The sequence below is a fragment of the Prionailurus bengalensis genome, chromosome C2, assembly GCF_016509475.1.
Source record: "Prionailurus bengalensis isolate Pbe53 chromosome C2, Fcat_Pben_1.1_paternal_pri, whole genome shotgun sequence".
Lineage (NCBI taxonomy): Eukaryota > Metazoa > Chordata > Mammalia > Carnivora > Felidae > Prionailurus > Prionailurus bengalensis.
Window position 1 is genome coordinate 131,772,120 of NC_057350.1, and position 17,432 is coordinate 131,789,551.

A 17,432-nucleotide genomic window follows, 5' to 3' on the forward strand; every position below is an offset into this window, starting at 1 on the left:
TTTTTTAATTTTTTTAATGCTCTCATTTTAAAAAAAAATTTTTTTTCAACGTTTATTTATTTTTGGGACAGAGAGAGACAGAGCATGAACGGGGGAGGGGCAGAGAGAGAGGGAGACACAGAATGGGAAGCAGGCTCCAGGCTCTGAGCCATCAGCCCAGAGCCCGACGCGGGGCTCGAACTCACGAGCCCCGCGAGATCGTGACCTGGCTGAAGTCGGACGCTTAACCAACTGCGCCACCCAGGCGCCCCAATGCTCTCTTATTTTTGAGAGAGAGAGACACACACACAGTATGTGAGTGGGGGAGGGACAGAGAGAGAGGGAGACATAGAATCTGAAGCAGGCTCCAGGCTCTGAGCTGTCAGTACAGAACCTGACACGGGGCTTGAACGCACAAACCGTGATTTAAGTTGCACACTTAACTGACTGAGCCACCCAGGTGCCCCTGAGTAAGCAATGTTTTAAAGATCTGGTGTGAGGTGAATAGTGGGATGGAGAGGAGGGGTGGAGTTGGGGAGATACAGAAGAGGGAGCAGTAATTATCATCTCTAAAGGAACCAGGGACTCCGTGGAATTTGGAGAAGGGGTTTGAAGCCATGCTGAGCAGAGCAGTGGTAGAGGTTACTATCAACTTTGGGTCCATTACAACAAACTCCTCCAGTCTTCAGTACTTCTTCCAACTATTTGCAAATAGCTGGAAGATGCTGTTCCAGGAGGTAAAAGCTTCCATTCCACAGAAGAAAGAGGGCTCAAAAGCAGCCTGTTTGCTTATTCTTACATATGTGATAAAAGCCACTTCTCTGAAAGGGAGGTTTGGTCGGGGTGAGTGAGCACATGGAATTCAGATGGAGGCATCTTGCCTGGAGGAATGCAGGACAGATGAGCAGTCTGGGGGTCTTGGACTTAAGACTTCTCCGGTGCTTATATTGTAAACGTAAAATAGCGTTCATAGGTCTCTTAATGTGTAATGTGTTTTTTTCCCTTCTAAATAGTCTCATTGACTCTGTTGATGGGTTTTATGGTTTTTAACTTTTTATTTAACAAAATGAAATGGCAGCCTGCATTAGGGAAAACATTACTCTTTGAAAATGAGAGGAAAGAAATTAGAAAGAAATTCATCTCCTAATGCCCCCTTTACATAAGACAACTGTTATTTGTATATATGTCTTTTCCTTCTGGCATTCATATTCTTACATGATTCTTATGCATGTAAAATTTTCTTTCCTCATTTTATTCCTAGTAGTATATATTTTTCTATATTGCTGTAATATTAATTATTACAATTTTTAAAGTTGCATAATATCCCATCACATGAATTTATTTACTAATTTTCCTGTTTTTTTTCCACTTTGAAGTTGCTTCCAAAAATACCCTATTTTTTGGGGCGCCTGGGTGGCGCAGTCGGTTAAGCGTCCGACTTCAGCCAGGTCACGATCTCGCGGTCCGTGAGTTCGAGCCCCGCGTCAGGCTCTGGGCTGATGGCTCGGAGCCTGGAGCCTGTTTCCAATTCTGTGTCACCCTCTCTCTCTGCCCCTCCCCCATTCATGCTCTGTCTCTCTCTCTGTCCCCAAAATAAAAATAAATGTTGAAAAAAAAATTAAAAAAAAAATACCCTATTTTAGGGGCACCTGGGTGGCTCAGTCGGTTGGGCGTCCGACTTCGGCTCAGGTCATGATCTCACGGCCCCTGCGTTTGAGCCCCACTTCAGGCTCTGTGCTGTCAGTTCGGAGCCTGGAGCCTGCTTCGGATTCTGTGTCTCCCTCTCTCTCTCTCTGCTCCTCCCCCACTCACGCTCTGTCTCTATCAAAAAATGAATAAACGTTAAAAAAATTTAAAAAATACCCTATTTTAAACTGCAATGAGTATCTTTGTGCATAATGCTGTTCCCTACTTTTCCATGACTTCCTAGGAGAAATCGTCCAAGTGGAACTACTGGTACAAAGATAGGAAACTTTGGGGGCTATGATACGTATTGCCACATTGCTTTTCCAGAGTGCTGTATTACAGTGTTACTCAAAGTATGGTCTGCACACAGCTACCAGCTCACAAACTCTGTTACCAGTGCGCAGATAAGAAACTTGTGCCACAGTGTAAATTGATTCCCTGCTTCCTTCATCTAAACAGTCTTACTCTTTAAAAACAATAATGTCAGCTGATCTTCCAGCATACAGAGCGATAGGCTGATTTATAATCTGGCACTTTGAGAAACACTTCTGTAATCTAGTTTATACTCTTAACAGTATGCATTCAGGATACAGTCAGAACAACAGAGCCCATGCTAGGTAGCTAATAAAGGATTTAATTCAGGTACCTAGTAATAAAGGAGTTGGAAATGCTGAGAAACTAAATAGGGACAGTGAGGGAATGCAGGCATCAATGACAGGAACCTGTTACTTTGCTTAGGGTGGGGCAGTAGTGTGCTGAGGCCATCTTGTATAGGTTTGTGAAAGCTGACTCTTACGTATTCGGGAACTTTGCACGCAGTTGTGGTGTTGGTATTTAGACCACAGACTTGGCAGATATTTCAGATCAGGGCTCGACTCCCACTCAGAGCCATTTGGTAAACATTTATCAGCACGCCACTGGGCCAGAGGGGCCAGAGGGGAAGGTGGGAGTACTGGAAACAAACAGCTATCTAGCAGAAGCTGGATCCATGGAAGGAAGGCCTGTCTGGTGGGAGCCAGGAAGATAGAGGAGATGTGGATAGTGCTGGAAATGCTGCCTGAAAGGGAGGTGAGGGTACCCTGGTATCTGCCTGCCTTTTGCTCTCATGTATCTCACTGTGCCTTCCACTGACCAAACCTTGATAGAAGCCCATTGACAAGGTTTGCAGGGAAAGAGTACAGAGTGCACTTGAGAGCAAAGATGTACATGGCCAGCACATAAACCTTCGACAACTCACAGTAACTTGGATCATCATTCCCTGTCTCATCAAGTAATGCATGTTTGTTTAACGCTAACACCTACTTTTCAGTACAAATTCAGCAAATTCTAGGAGTTAGAAGCACACCTTTGCTACAAGTTAAAAGCATCTGACAATCTATTTAAACCATGTAGCGACTACTATCCTTGCTTAGTGAAGGCTAGCAAACATGGACACTGGGATAAGATTTATTGATGCATTTACCTGTGTCTACCCCCTACAATACATCTGGATTTGCAGAGAGATTTCCATGTATACTGTTAGAGAACTGAGAGAAATCCTTGCAGGATAGAATTCATGCTGGCTGTGTGCATGTCTTTTTTTTGTGGGGAAATCTGGTAATTGATTAAGTGGAGAAAAAAACAAAGAGGCTAAGCTGATTTGCATAATGAAGAGATTGTTGGGGAGATGTGACAAGGTGAGAGAGAGAGAAAAGCAAGGGGAGCATATCTTTCTGAGGGAATTTTAAAGTTTGGCTAAGGGGCGCCGGGTAGTTCAGTTGGTTAGCAGTTGACTTCAGCTCAGGTCATGATCTCGTGGTTCATGGGTTTGAGCCCCAGGTCAGGCTCTGTGCTGACAGCTCAGAGCCTAGAGCCTGCTTCCATTCTGTATCTCCCCCTTTCTACCCCTCCCCTGCTTGTGCTCTGTCTCTCTCTAAAATAAATAAACATTAAAAAATTAAAAAAAATAAAGTTTGACTAAAGAGGCTCTCCAGTCAGCACTGTCCACTGGAACTTGCTGCAGTGATAGAAATGTTCCCCATCTGTTGTGTCAGACAAGGTAGTCATTACCACATGTGGCTACGAGCACCGGAAAGGTGGATAGTGTAACTGAAGAACTAAAATTTTAAAATATTTAATTTTAATTAATTTAAGAGTAATTGTAAGTAGTATGGTTCCAGAGTCTTTTGGTGTGCTAGAGAATTTGGCTGGGTGGGTGGGGAAGAGGAGAGTTTGTAAAAATGTTAGAGTAGGCTCTTAATTTTACAACTTCACTGGGTTTGGGGAGATGTAACTAGAGTTTTGACATTTCTTTCTTATTGTGATTGCTGGCCTCTGCTTTTCATAATGGAACTGCAGCAGGGAAAGGGCCCTGTTTTGCCCTGGTTCACAGCTCAGGTTACTACTGCAGTAGTTAGAACTGCTTTCAGATGGCCTTCCCATATGGAAGCCAACTGTTTGCTCTTTTAATATGCTGTAGCTTGTTAGCCCTGGAAAAAGAACATTGGCCTCTAAAGTGATCATGACACTGTAAACCTGATTTTTAGACTCAAAAAGACCTACAGTCTGACCTCCTGTGCTGTTAATAGTATTAAGGGTCAATGAGGATAAATCTATGTCTTTGAAATATTGGAAATCAATTGTACTGAAATGCACAAGAGACGGTTGCTCTTTGCAGATGCACGGAGTTTGGAATGAATATCTGAGGACTGAGAAAAGAGAGAGGATGCTTTTGTTTCCTCCCAGAATATGGAGATGGGATGGTATTCTTGTTGGGTGAAACTTTCAGCAAATCTTCAATGGCCATGATTATAAGTGTTAGAAAAGAAGGAAAAAAAATACTTGTTAGTTGGATGTACATTCCAAACAGAATTTCCGAGTTACCATTTAATTTCTCTAATTTAAGAATCATACTCATTAAAAAAAAATCCTCCTGCACTCACACCTAGCCATATGGGGCAACAGTATATGGTACAGTTCAGTGTAATGATATTTAGACCATATTCCATTATCCAGTGAAGAGTGGAAATAATTTCCTCCTGCCTTCTGGCGAGTACTGATGTGTTCACTAACTTTTGGAACCAGGCAACATATCCAAGTGGGAAAAATTAATACTTCTCAGGGATTCAAAAGACAAGGGCCCTTGTGAACTAAAGACTTGTATTCAGTTTCCTAGAGCATATGCTGTATCCTTTGGGTACACTGGATATTCTCCATGAAGCAGAGCTAAGCCTGCAGTGCCATGGCCCTTGGCAGAAATCCTATAAGTGGCATGTACTTGTCCTTATTGGAAAAAGCCAAATTATTCCCACATTGCCAGGATGTTGCTCTAATCACCTTTAATTCCATTTTTACATTTAATTTTAATACACAGTGTTTGAGTTTCTCTATAGGAAGCTCTAAGTAATTCTGAGAACTAATTACCCTTGGATCAATTCCATTATGAAAACATGTTATGATGAATCATGTGCTTTGGTGGATTGATAATAACAATAATTGTTAGTAGCAATTACTGTGGTTATCTAATAATTATCAGTGCACCCTGATGCAAGATTATTATTGTTTATAATAATATATCCATATAGCACTTTATATTCACGAATGCCATCTACTTACATTATTTCATTTGCTTCTTATAATAGCCTCATGAGAAGGTGTTACAGACATTGAAATTAATTCTGGTATGTATTGGGTATCATGATAGAACCTGGTTTGTATCCTCAAAGACCTCAGAGTCTAGTAGAAGAACTCTGTCTTAGAGAGGGAGGGCTAGAGGCTAGGAAGATTATGTGACTTTGAGGAAGAGGGCTCAAAACAAGGTCCAGACTTAAATTAACTCTTCCTTCCCCTGAATGTGCAGTGGGTAGATGTTTTACGGCGTCTCAGCCTATCTATAACCAGTGTGGTGGGTGGACCTACACTTGTGGTTCTTAAGATTGCAAGATGTCTTTCAGCAATAACCATCAGGGAGCTTTGAAAAAATAAAGGTTTGTTGCTTACAGGACCTAGAAATTAGATAGAACACCTAGGGCTACTCAGCAAGGTCTTGGGTAGGATGAGAGAGAGGGAGTGTGCACATGAGCCTGGGGTTCTGTTTTTATTGGGGTTGAGTGTGGGGGCCTAGGGTTTTGCAGGCCCACTCTTTGTTGATGAATTTAAAACGTAAGAGGAAATTCAAAGTGCAGGAAGAGAAAAAAAAAAACAAGGGGACCAAATGGTCACTATTCAAAATCAATCAAGGTTTCTAAAACAAAAGAGCATCAGTGTGGGGAGGTGGCCTGGCTCTTTAGGAAGTCGGTGGCTGCCTGTGTGTTTATTTGAGATAGTCCTCTTTGAAGTGGATACTTCTTTGAAAGCCTGAACAGTGGAAGCTTAAATCAGATACCAGCTTTGCAAAACAGAAAAAACATGTCAGGGCTTACGCTACAGTAGACCATCTCAAGGGTGCATAGGTTACCTTTATGTGGGATGGGGATAAAAATAAATCACTCTTCCACCTCTCCTTACTTTCTGTCCTCTCTCCCCACTTCCTATCCATCCAGATGTCGGGTGTGTTTGTCGTATGATCTTGCATCCTTGCTAGCAGGCAGCACCAAAGGGGAAATATGAGTCTGTGGTGGTGGTGGTGGGGGGGGGGGGGGGCTTGCCCCCTCCCAAATAAATGGGATGTGAATTTTTTCAGCAATTCCCTTTTGGTTAGAGGGCTCATGGAAGAATTCCATAGAACAAGACCCATTTGTGCTCGGGACAGTAGTGAGCCATCACCAGTTTGTGTCTGGGCCAGGAAGGTGAAGCCCTAAACAGCAGCTTTGCATGTAACCTGTAACAGAGATCATCACTTTTCCTTTACTCCAGAGTGCTAAAATTTTGTGAAAATAGGTCAGGCAATATGAACACTTGGGTGATGACAAAATAAAGTAACCATCTATATGTGTTGACAGCAGCTTGGAATTAGTCCTTTTACATATATTCTTTCTAATCCTCACCACTACCCTGCAAGGGAGACTTTACTAACCAGGTAAGGAAACTGAGGCTGGGCAGTCTTAACAAATCACCTGAGGCCACACAGCTCATAAATAGGAAAGCTGGAATCTGGTTGATTCCAAAATCTATATTCTTTTTACCTTAACCTGGGATTACGACTTGAAGCTCAAGGCCTCTGTCCCCCACATAATTTTGTTCGGCCTTCATGGTGTTCAAGCAGGTCTGCACTGGTTGACAAAACTTAAAGATCAGGAGTTTTATTTTCTCATAAAACTCCAGATTTCTGGTTTCTTTAGAATAACCAGAAAAACTAGCAACATGGAATCTTTAATTTTTTTTTAATGTTTATTTATTTTTGAGAGAGAGACAGAGTGTGAGTAGGGTAGGGGCAGAGAGAGAGAGAGAGACAGAATCCGAAGCAGGCTTCAGGCTCTGAGCCGTCAGCACAGACCCCGATGTGGGGCCTGAACCTACAAACCACGAGATCATGACCTGAGCTGAATCTGAACGCTTAACTGACTGAGCCACCCAGGCGCCCTTGGAAACTTTAATCTGTGTGCAACAATGAGCTGAACGTGGGTAGCAGCTGCCTGTATCCAAAGTCTGAGTCTGTCCTCCTTCATCCTGCTAGCCAGCCTGTCCCATCATTTGCCCTCCTAGCCTAGCCCCTGGGGGTATTTGAGTTTAGACTACACTCCTGTACCTGCCTGGGCTGGGTCTCTCAAACATACTTAACCTCTCAGTTGTGGACACAGACAAGAGCTGAAAAAATGAAAATTAAGTCAATTAAAGCATTCCCTCTGGATATCACAAACAACCTCCTTTCTTGAAAGATTTTCTGTTCACACTTTGCTGACTTGTAGCGTTTTGGTGGCTGACACCTAGCATGACAGATGATAAAAAACAACAGTTTTCTTCAGTTGTTCACAAAGTTTTCACTCCAGTTTCGCCTCAGACTCCCACTCGGGAAAACTTTGATGTTGTTTTCTACCCCCCCTTAACAAGTCCTTAATAAGAATAATTTCTTTCCTCTAAAAAGATGATGTTAGAAATCTTACCCCAAGCACTGAATAGAAAACAAAATGAAATATTAGAACCAAAAAATGTTTCCTCCTTGCTGCCTGAGGTCACTTCCTTTTGACCAGAGCCTGCAGTTGCCTGCTGTTCAGTCTGTAAGTGATGCACTTGGATGAAAAGAGAGAAGAAAAATGCATTGCATACGATGTGACTGAGTGGCTTTCTTATCACTGAAATCTCAAAATTGTCAATGTCATGGTGTCTGAGAGCGGAATTGCACAAGATGGAAATTTGGGGCTGCAAATGAGGGAAAAACAATTTGAACTGAAATCCTGTGTTGACTATTAATTCATTAACTCTTGTGTGTCTCAGAGAGAATTTATCAGTTGCAAGAATAATGTCTGTCCTCCTGCAGCGAGGAAAGCACCGTGCCATGGGCTTCATTGTCTCCTTAGCTTGTAGAACTGGCAAGCCACAGTTCAACATCTAGACTGAGCCATTGGTTACCATGGCTTTTTATAATGTACCTTGAGTCTCATGATGAGTATTTGAAAGATGGAATTATAGTTCAGGGAAAGAGCTTCTGGAAGCGTTTATGATTTAGAGCCCTCTGCCTCTAGCTTAAACAACCTTCACCCTCTCCAGCAAGATGTTTTCAACATACTTCCTGGGTTCCTGTTTTAATGTTTAAACTAGACTCACTACTGATAATCGTGTCCTTAAGAAAATCATCTTTCTTTTATAATTTCAATCCATTTAATATTTTTAAAATTAATTGTAATGGTGGTTTATTAATGATGATACCTTGGGGTGCCTGGGTGGCTCAGTCAGTTAAGCATCTGACTTCGGCTCAGGTCATGATCTCAAGGCTCGTGAGGTCAAGCCCATTGTCAGGAGCTTTGCTGATAGCTCAAAGCCTGGAGTCTGTTTTGGATTCTGTGTTTCTCTCTCTACCCCTCCCCCACTTGCACTCTGCCTCTCTCTCTCTCAAAAATAAACAAACATTAAAAATTATTAATGATGATACCTTGAAATATGCTGAGAGTGGTTATACAGTATATCAGGTAATCTCCTAAGCACTGTATATGTGTCATCATATTTAATTAGTAAAACAACCTTATAATTTGGACTCCATATATACTTTATATAGAGGCACAGAAGAGTTAAGTAATTTGCTCAAGGGGAGCACAAGTAGTAAGTAGAGGAGTCATGACAGATTGAACCCAGACTGTCTGTCTCTAGAAACTACGCTGCCACTATCCTTCACTGCCCTCCTCTGAGAAAAATGAGTACCATTCAGTGTCTGAGTGTCCGCCATGTGCCATGGGCTAAATCTTCACATGCATTTTCTACAACCCTCATGACAGTATTGGAAGATAGAGACTGTGCTTACCCATTTCAACGTTTATTTATTTTTGGGACAGAGAGAGACAGAGCATGAACGGGGGAGGGGCAGAGAGAGAGGGAGACACAGAATCGGAAACAGGCTCCAGGCTCTGAGCCATCAGCCCAGAGCCCGACGCGGGGCTCGAACTCACGGACCGCGAGATCGTGACCTGGCTGAAGTCGGACGCTTAACCGACTGCGCCACCCAGGCGCCCCTGTGCTTACCCATTTCACAGGTGAGAAAACTAACACAGAGAAAAGTGCATGTCCAAGGTCACAAGACTAGGAAGAAGTGGTGATGGGATTTGAACCCAGAGTGTTGTGTCTCCAGTGCCCATGTTGTCTCCATGACTCTGTGTCTCTCCCATCCTGGCCTCTGTGGAGGTAGACTAACCCCATATAATGCTACTAATCCTTAAGATGAACATGTTTTCCTCTCCTCAGAGAATCCATTAACTCATTTAAAACTGTTTGCATTTGTTTTTTTTAACAGAAATTAGATTTGCTTTGGTAAATACCTGAAACATCCTTGTAATCCCCTAATTTGTACAATTTTAGCCTGACTTCCTAAAGATTCCCCAAGGTGCATGGCATAGGGGCTCTGCGCTCAGGCTATGGGGCCAGACTACCTAGAATGAAGTCCTACCCCAGCCATTGTTAGCTGTACCAATGGGCAAATTAGCCAAACCTTTCTGTGCCTCAGTCTCCTCACCTATAAAATAGATATCATAATGGTACCTGCTACCATTATGAGGATTCAATGACTCGATACCTGTTGAATGCTTATAAGTGTCGTTGATACAACAGAGTCAGTGATCAATAACTGCTATGATTAAGGAATATTTGTCATTTTTTAAGAATTGTTTTCTAAAGAAAGATGTGCTGGTTGGTCCTCAAGTGTTCTGACAATTGATGCCCTGTGGCTAGAGGCTGAGCAGTAGAGACATATCAAGAGGTCGTTGGAGAAGTAAATTCTGGGACACTAAAGCTGTGACTGTTTTATTGACTTTGCATCCCTAGCGCCTACCACAATGCCTGACACGATGGATTTCATTTCCATGGTCCATTTCCCCATGTTCACCTCCAAAGACCCTTGGATTTTTTTTTCTTTTTTTTTCAACGTTTTATTTATTTTTGGGACAGAGAGAGACAGAGCATGAATGGGGGAAAGGCAGAGAGAGAGGGAGACACAGAATCGGAAACAGGCTCCAGGCTCTGAGCCATCAGCCCAGAGCCCGACGCGGGGCTCGAACTCACGGACCGGGAGATCGTGACCTGGCTGAAGTCGGACGCTTAACCGACTGCGCCACCCAGGCGCCCCGAAAGACCCTTGGAGTTTTGAGGACTGTCCTGTTCTCATTCAGGAAAATGAGAACTCAGCTAATTAGAACTCACTTACACCACTAGGCTTATCCCTTTTACATGGAGGTAGGATTATTGGTGCCTGAGGCAAAAAGTTTGATTTGAAGGGATTTTCTTTATGTGTTTGTGTGTAAACTATTCAGGCAGTATTGTAACTATGTTGAATGGAGTCATGAGATGATATTGGAAGGACATTTCCTACCACTCAGGGATGAGGAGTATGGAGCCCTTTGTTACCAGGCTCTGTTAGCCTCTGTTTCCTTCCTTACATCCTTTTGGCTTTAAACTTCTTTGTGCTCCCCTTCTTTTCCTCTCTCCCTTTTTCTTCTTCCTCTGGGGAGAGTGAAACAGAGACAGGCAAGGAGAGCTATAGCTACAGTTAGTGTTGGAGACTGGGGTCTCCCTGTGTCTTCTCTCCTCCACCCTAGGCGCCATCTGGACTTATCCTCCTGGATGACTTATCCTCCTCCTGGATCTCTCGCTGAGACAATATGGGAAACAGTAAATTATTTGCTGAAAACACAACTTCCTTCCACCTAGTTTTCTCCTCTGTCTGCTTCAGAAGCAACTGAGTATAGAGGAAGTAGCAAGTTTTTCTTGTTGGCTCTTAGGGATTAAATGTTTTTTTTTTTTTTTAAGGCATTTTATTTTTTTAAGTTTATGTATTCATTTTAAGAGAGAGAGAGTGTGAGCACATGTGCAAGAGCATGCAAGCAGGGCAGTGGCAGAGAGAGAGGGAGAGAGAGAGAGAGAGAAAGAGAGAGAGAGCATGCAAGCAGGGCAGGGGTAGAGAGACAAGGAGAGAGAGAGAATCCCGAGCAAGCTCTGCACTATCAGCATGGAGCCCTACAGGAGCTCGAATCCATGAACCGTGGGATCATGACCTGAGCCGAAACCAAGAGTTGGATGCTTAATTGACTGAGCCACCCAGGCACTCCTTAAATGGGCTTTTTTTTTAAGCCATGGAAATCCCTGGAATGAGAGTGAAGTTCTTCAGTGTCTTTATTTGAACCTTAGGACACGAAATATTCTCAACTTCCCCATTCTGAGTCACTGCAGCGTTTGTTTTGAAGACTTGTAAATAGTGTTCTGGGGGTGGGGGTGGGGAACCTAGCTACTTTGGAAGTACTGCAAACAATTTGTTTGAAATATAAATTTAATTTTTTGCTTCTCAATTTTGAGTGAGGCAATTTGCATATGAAATCCAACCAAAAACATCCATTTTAGATGTTTTGTTGGATGAGTTTTGACAAATATATATACACACTTGGGTAGCCACCATCCCAATCAAGATATAGAACATTTCCTAGAATATGTGCTAATATTTAAAATACATAACAGGAAACAACAAAGATAAATTTCAACACATCAGAAACCACTAACTCTCAGATTATGTTCCCATTGATTGACATGTACTAAGTGACAGAAATTTCAGCTTATAGAGCAATCTTATACTAATGAAATATCATCTTTAACTGTTAAATATATTGGGGCTTTATGTAAGATTTTTGTTGAAAACAGGAAAAGATGGTTCCATAGCTAAGGAGCATTTGAAAAGTCAGAGAAAGAGACCATAAGAAGAAAAATAGACCCAGAGCTGGTTTAGCTCAGAATCAAACTAAATTATTTATAGTGTGACTCACCAGGCTTCAGATCATCCTGAAATCCCCATTGCTGACAACTTAGGAAGCTGCCAGAGCAGGCAGGCTTGATCTAAAGTCAGTTTGGAAACATGACTGAGGTCTAGCACAAGTTAACTAGGTGACCCTAGAAAGTTACCTAACATCTCTGAGCCTCTCCTGCTGCTTTGTGTCTAAATGGTTGTTATCAGCATTAAAGGAGTGGCTGGCAGGACGTGAGTGGCTGACGTTGTAGACCCTGGACTCAGACCACTTGAGTTATCTGTGTAACCTTATGCAAACGCCTCAACTTCCCTGGGCCTGTGATTTCAACATCTATAAAATGGAGATAATAAAACAAACAAAACAAAGCAAAACAACCCTATTCCATGAGTTTATCATAAAGATGAAATGAGATGATGCTTAAGAATTGCTTAATATAGTACCTGGGTCATAGTAAGTACTTAATAAACATGAAAGGAGATAATGTGTGCAAAACTAACGAGGTTAGCACACAACTTAGCGCTCAGGATATGGAGGATATTATCAGGTAATATTCACTTCGAGGTGTGTTTAATGCCAGTGACAAGTTTTTGGTCTGCCACTCAGCCCTACAAGAAGTCTTGGTCCCATTTGTCTGTGTAAAATCAGAGAACTTTCAGTGAGAAAGTTGAACAAGTCTTTAAGTTTCTGCCAAGTCTCTGACTAACCACTTTGATCGATTGGTTTTGGCTCTCCTGGTCGAGAATTATCTGAGCCTCCTCATCCCCTGCATTCTCTGCATTTTGAGGAAGATGAATAGACTTGGAGCAACTTCATTCCGCTTGTCCATGTTCTCTAATCTGTGGATGGGAATCAGAGAGGCCGTGCTGATAACCTTACCTTTCCATCTTTGCTTCTGTGCCAACACCAGCCCCCACAATTTGGGAGTCTCAGAGAAAAAGTGACAAGAAAAATGTTCCCTTCTGGAAACTCCAGATGTTCTCGGGGTCGGTTTATAGGCTAATTAAATATTTTATCTTGATTCAAGCTCAGAAATGTTCAACTCTCTATCTTGGCTAGTCAAACACTTGGTATTTCAATAGCTTCCTTTCATATGAGAATTTAGTCTTAGATATTTTCTTCTTGAATGTGAAGACTAGTTCTTCTTGTTGAAAGATTACAGTTTTGGAACTGTGTGTTGAAGTAAGCAATTCAGATACCTTTTTAACCTCCCTTTCGTGAATTCTAGCCTTTTCAAAACAGCTTCTGAGAAATGGATTTATGGTAGGGGAAACCAATTTAAACCTGCCACTGTTGAAGATTTGCTTCAGCCGGTTTGTTCTAATTACTACTCTTGCATAACAATCAGCCCAAAATTTAGTATCTTTTTTTTTTTTTTTAATTTTTTTTTTCAACGTTTATTTATTTTTGGGACAGAGAGAGACAGAGCATGAATGGGGGAGGGGCAGAGAGAGAGGGAGACACAGAATCGGAAACTGGCTCCAGGCTCTGAGCCATCAGCCCAGAGCCTGACGTGGGGCTCGAACTCCCGGACCGGGAGATCGTGACCTGGCTGAAGTCGGACGCCCAACCGACTGCGCCACCCAGGCGCCCCTTAGTATCTTTTTTTTAATGTTTATTTATTTTTGAAAGAGAGAGACAGAGCATGAGTGGGGGAGGGGCAGAGGGAGAGGAGACTCAGAATCCAAAGCAGGCGCCAGACTCTGAGCTGTTAGCACAGAGCCTGATGCGGAGCTTGAACCCACGAACCTCAAGATCATGACCTGAGCCAAAGTCAGATGCTTAACTGACTGAGCCACCCGGGTGCCCTCTGCCCCCAAATTTAGTATCTTAAAGCAACCATTTTATTAATTTCCTGGATTCTTTGCATTGAGACCCCAGACAGGGCATAGTGGGGATTGCTTATCCCTATTCTACAATGTGCAAGGCCTCAGCGGGGAAGCCTGGAAGGCTGGCAGTGACTAAGTCTGGGGTTTCAAGTCATCTGAAAGTGTCTTCACTCTCATGGAAGACTAGAACTCCTGATTAGAGTATCTGCATGTGGCCTTCCATGCATGGGCAGCCTCTGGCCAAGGACACAGACCCATCCTTTTAATTGGAAGAGTGTTGAATGTTTGCCACATAGTTTAAAAATCTATATCTGGAAATTTTAATGAACTAAGGAGCCCCATCTTATTATCACATGATCCTATGATTACCCTACAGGGTATAGTTGGGGGAATGTGGGCATATTTGTAATCTTAATTCTCATTTAGGATACTGTCTTAGAGGTTTAAAAGATGCAAATATAGAACTTGTAAAAGGAGAGACTTTGCTCTGAGTGTTGAAAATAGGAAATGCAGAGCCTCAAGTGCAACAGAAAGTGTAAGTTGAAATCTTTGCCTTGGTTTTAAACCCCAGTTTAAAGAATAATGTGTCTATATGTTACCACCGGTAGATAGAAGAAAGAAGAAGAAGAAGAAAAAGCAGGAGGAGGAGGAGGAAATAAGAGTAACTGGTATCTACATAGCCCTTTCCCATTTTCTTTCAATGACTCCTCACAACAGTCTATTTAAATTCAGCACTGCTAGGGGCGCCTGGGTGGCTCAGTCGGTTAAGCGGCCGACTTCGGCTCAGGTCATGATCTCACGGTCCGTGAGTTCGAGCCCCACGTCAGGCTCTGTGCTGACGGCTCAGAGCCTGGAGCCTGTTTCGGATTCTGTGTCTCCCTTCCTCTCACCCTCCCCCGTTCATGCTCTGTCTCTCTCTGTCTCAAAAATAAATAAACATTTAAAAACATTAAAAAAAAATAAATTCAGCACTGCTATATTCATTGCCAATTCACAGATGAGAGAACTGAAAGTCAGGGATCTTGTACCGATATTTCCAAGATTATGTGGTCAGTACGTGTGGAATGTGCTCTCTAAAATCGTCTGACTTCAAATTTTGGATCCTTTGGTTATACCATGAGCCTTCTCCCACTGGCACCCATTATTCCTGCCCCCTCCAGAGAAGCCACTGCACCCATGGGTGAGGGCACCACCCTCACATAACTGTCCATGTTTTTGCTTACTTGATCCTTCTCTTGTCCACTCCCTACCTGCCACCTTGAAATTTGCCCAACTGCATTTTCCAATCCTGATAAGTATTTTCCACAAAGATTCATTGGCAAGAGAGAAGTTTGTCCTATGAGTACATAATCTATTGTAGGTAGTAGAAAGTGCTATGAAGAAAAGGAAGCAGGGATGGGAGTAGGGAGTGATGGGGTGGAGACCAGTGTAAAAATTGTGGTTAGAGAGGGCTTATCTGAGGAAGCAACATTTGCACAGGAACTTGAATGGGGAAGGGAGTGAGCCATCTGGATACAGGGAAAGAGTGTTCTAATAGTAAGATGAGCAGAGGCCATGGCATAGACATTTACTTGGCCTATTTAAGCCAAAGGAGGGAGGCAAGAAGGCTAGAGAGCAGTGGGATATGAAGACAAGGGAGAAGATATGATGCAGGAGAGGCAGCTAGGGGCCAGAATGTATAGGACCTGATAAACCATGGTAGGGATCCTGGATTTGTACTCTAAATGTGATGGGGGGGGGGTGTGGTGCACAGAATTGGAAGTGCAGGGAAGTGATTTACATTTTAAGAGATAACACTGTTTGCTCTGCCAGACAATGTACAGAGACAAGAGCAGATGCTGAAGAAGACTCAGGAGCTACTGTATTTGTCCAAGTGAGAGATGTAACAGTTTGGATCAGGTGGTAACCATGGAGAAGATGAGAAGTGATTGGAAATGAGATGTGTTTTAAAAGTAGACTCTATAAAATTTGCTGATGGATTGCAAATAGGGTATGAGAAAAAGAGATCAAGAATGATTCCAAAGGTTTGAGCCACTGGGTCAGTTATGATGGATAATACTGGGGGAAGAGCAGATTGTGTCAATAATCCTGCAATGAACATGCTTCTAATTGTGAGAGGCAGTGTAATGTACTGGTACGGTGTGATCCTGTTAAAAACAGTCTATATTTTAATCCTAGCCCCTTTATTTACCAATTATAAGATCTTGCACAGGTCAGTTTCCTCCATTTTCTCATCTGTATAATGGGGACAATAAAAGTACCTACATTGTAGGGTTGTTTGGGGATTTAGCACACAACGGTGCCTAGTACTTAGAATTACCTAATTGATGGGGCACCTGGGTGGCTCAGTCGGTTAAGCATCTGGCTTTGGCTCAGGTCATGATCTTGCAGTTCGTAGGTTCAAGCCCTGCATCGGTCTCTGTGCTGAGAGCCTGGAGCCTGCTTCAGATTCTGTGTCACCTTCTCTCTCTGCCCCTCTCCTACTTGTGCTCTGTCTCTGTCTCTCTGAAAAATAAATAAACATTTAAAAAATTTATAATTACCTAACTTATAGCTATCAATGTTATTATTAATTTAATTCTGTGAACACTTATGATTGTTTTGTTAGGGGAAGTGTTGGGTCAAAGGATATAGACATATTTTAAGCTTACCCATTTACCTATCTGGAATAATCATACCAAATATGTCCCTACCAGCACACTGTGAGATGCAAAGGAGGCAATTCTTTAAAAAAATATTTTAAATAGTTAGATTTTAATGTACAGACTCCTGGGACCTTTTTCATCCTCTCTTGCCCCAGTCATAGAATGAGTATTTCCTTGGTTTTGCATCATTTGAGCTCATTAAGTGAGTCTAATCATACTTCTGTCCTCCTTCCAAAATTATCTTCATATTAATATGCATAGTAGTTATTTCTGTAATATAACACGACTGATATAATAATAAAATACTAACATAATTAAAACAACTAATTATTAACATTTTTTTACTGTACAGAGTGTGTGTGTGTGTGTGTGTGTGTGTGTGAGTGAAAGTTTGCAAGAGAGTGAGAATGTGCATGAGAGAGATGTGAGTTGCATATGTGTGTGTATCAGAACTGAAGAATGAATCCAAACATCTCCAGGTTGTCACCTTTAATTCTGAATGATCACTGCAGTTGATTCTGTGCTTTATTTAAAGAGAGGAAGAGAAATTGATTTAATAGCCTGTCACATTATACAACACAAGAAGAACTTGGGAAGAGAAAACGCTCTGGTATTCTAAGTGGGAAGAAAAATATTGTGACAGTTCCATGGAGAAATCTCAGAGACAACTGGTAGAAATTATGGTGATGAGCTGAGGATCTTAGGAAAATGCACAGCTTCCATGGAAAAAATTTGACCACTATATTACAGAGCTCTATGTTATAGAAGGCTTTTTCTCTCCTTAAAAATAATTTATTCTATCCTCATTTCTCCTGGGGGTTTCTAAAGTATTCTATTTAACTGAGGTGGGATGGAATAACAGTAAATTATGATAATAATATGAAAGAATTGTAAAATTTAATCAAGAGTGTTTAATACCTTAGTGTTAAACTCAGGCATCGTGG

At 42.1% G+C, this 17,432-nt stretch overlaps 1 protein-coding gene across 2 annotated transcripts in view; it reads left to right on the forward strand.

Annotated features, from left to right (window-relative positions):
- The window catches only part of CPNE4 (copine 4), a 499,943-nt gene that overhangs the window by 141,066 nt on the left and 341,445 nt on the right, over positions 1-17,432 (forward strand). The gene's annotated exons all lie outside the window — the stretch shown is intronic.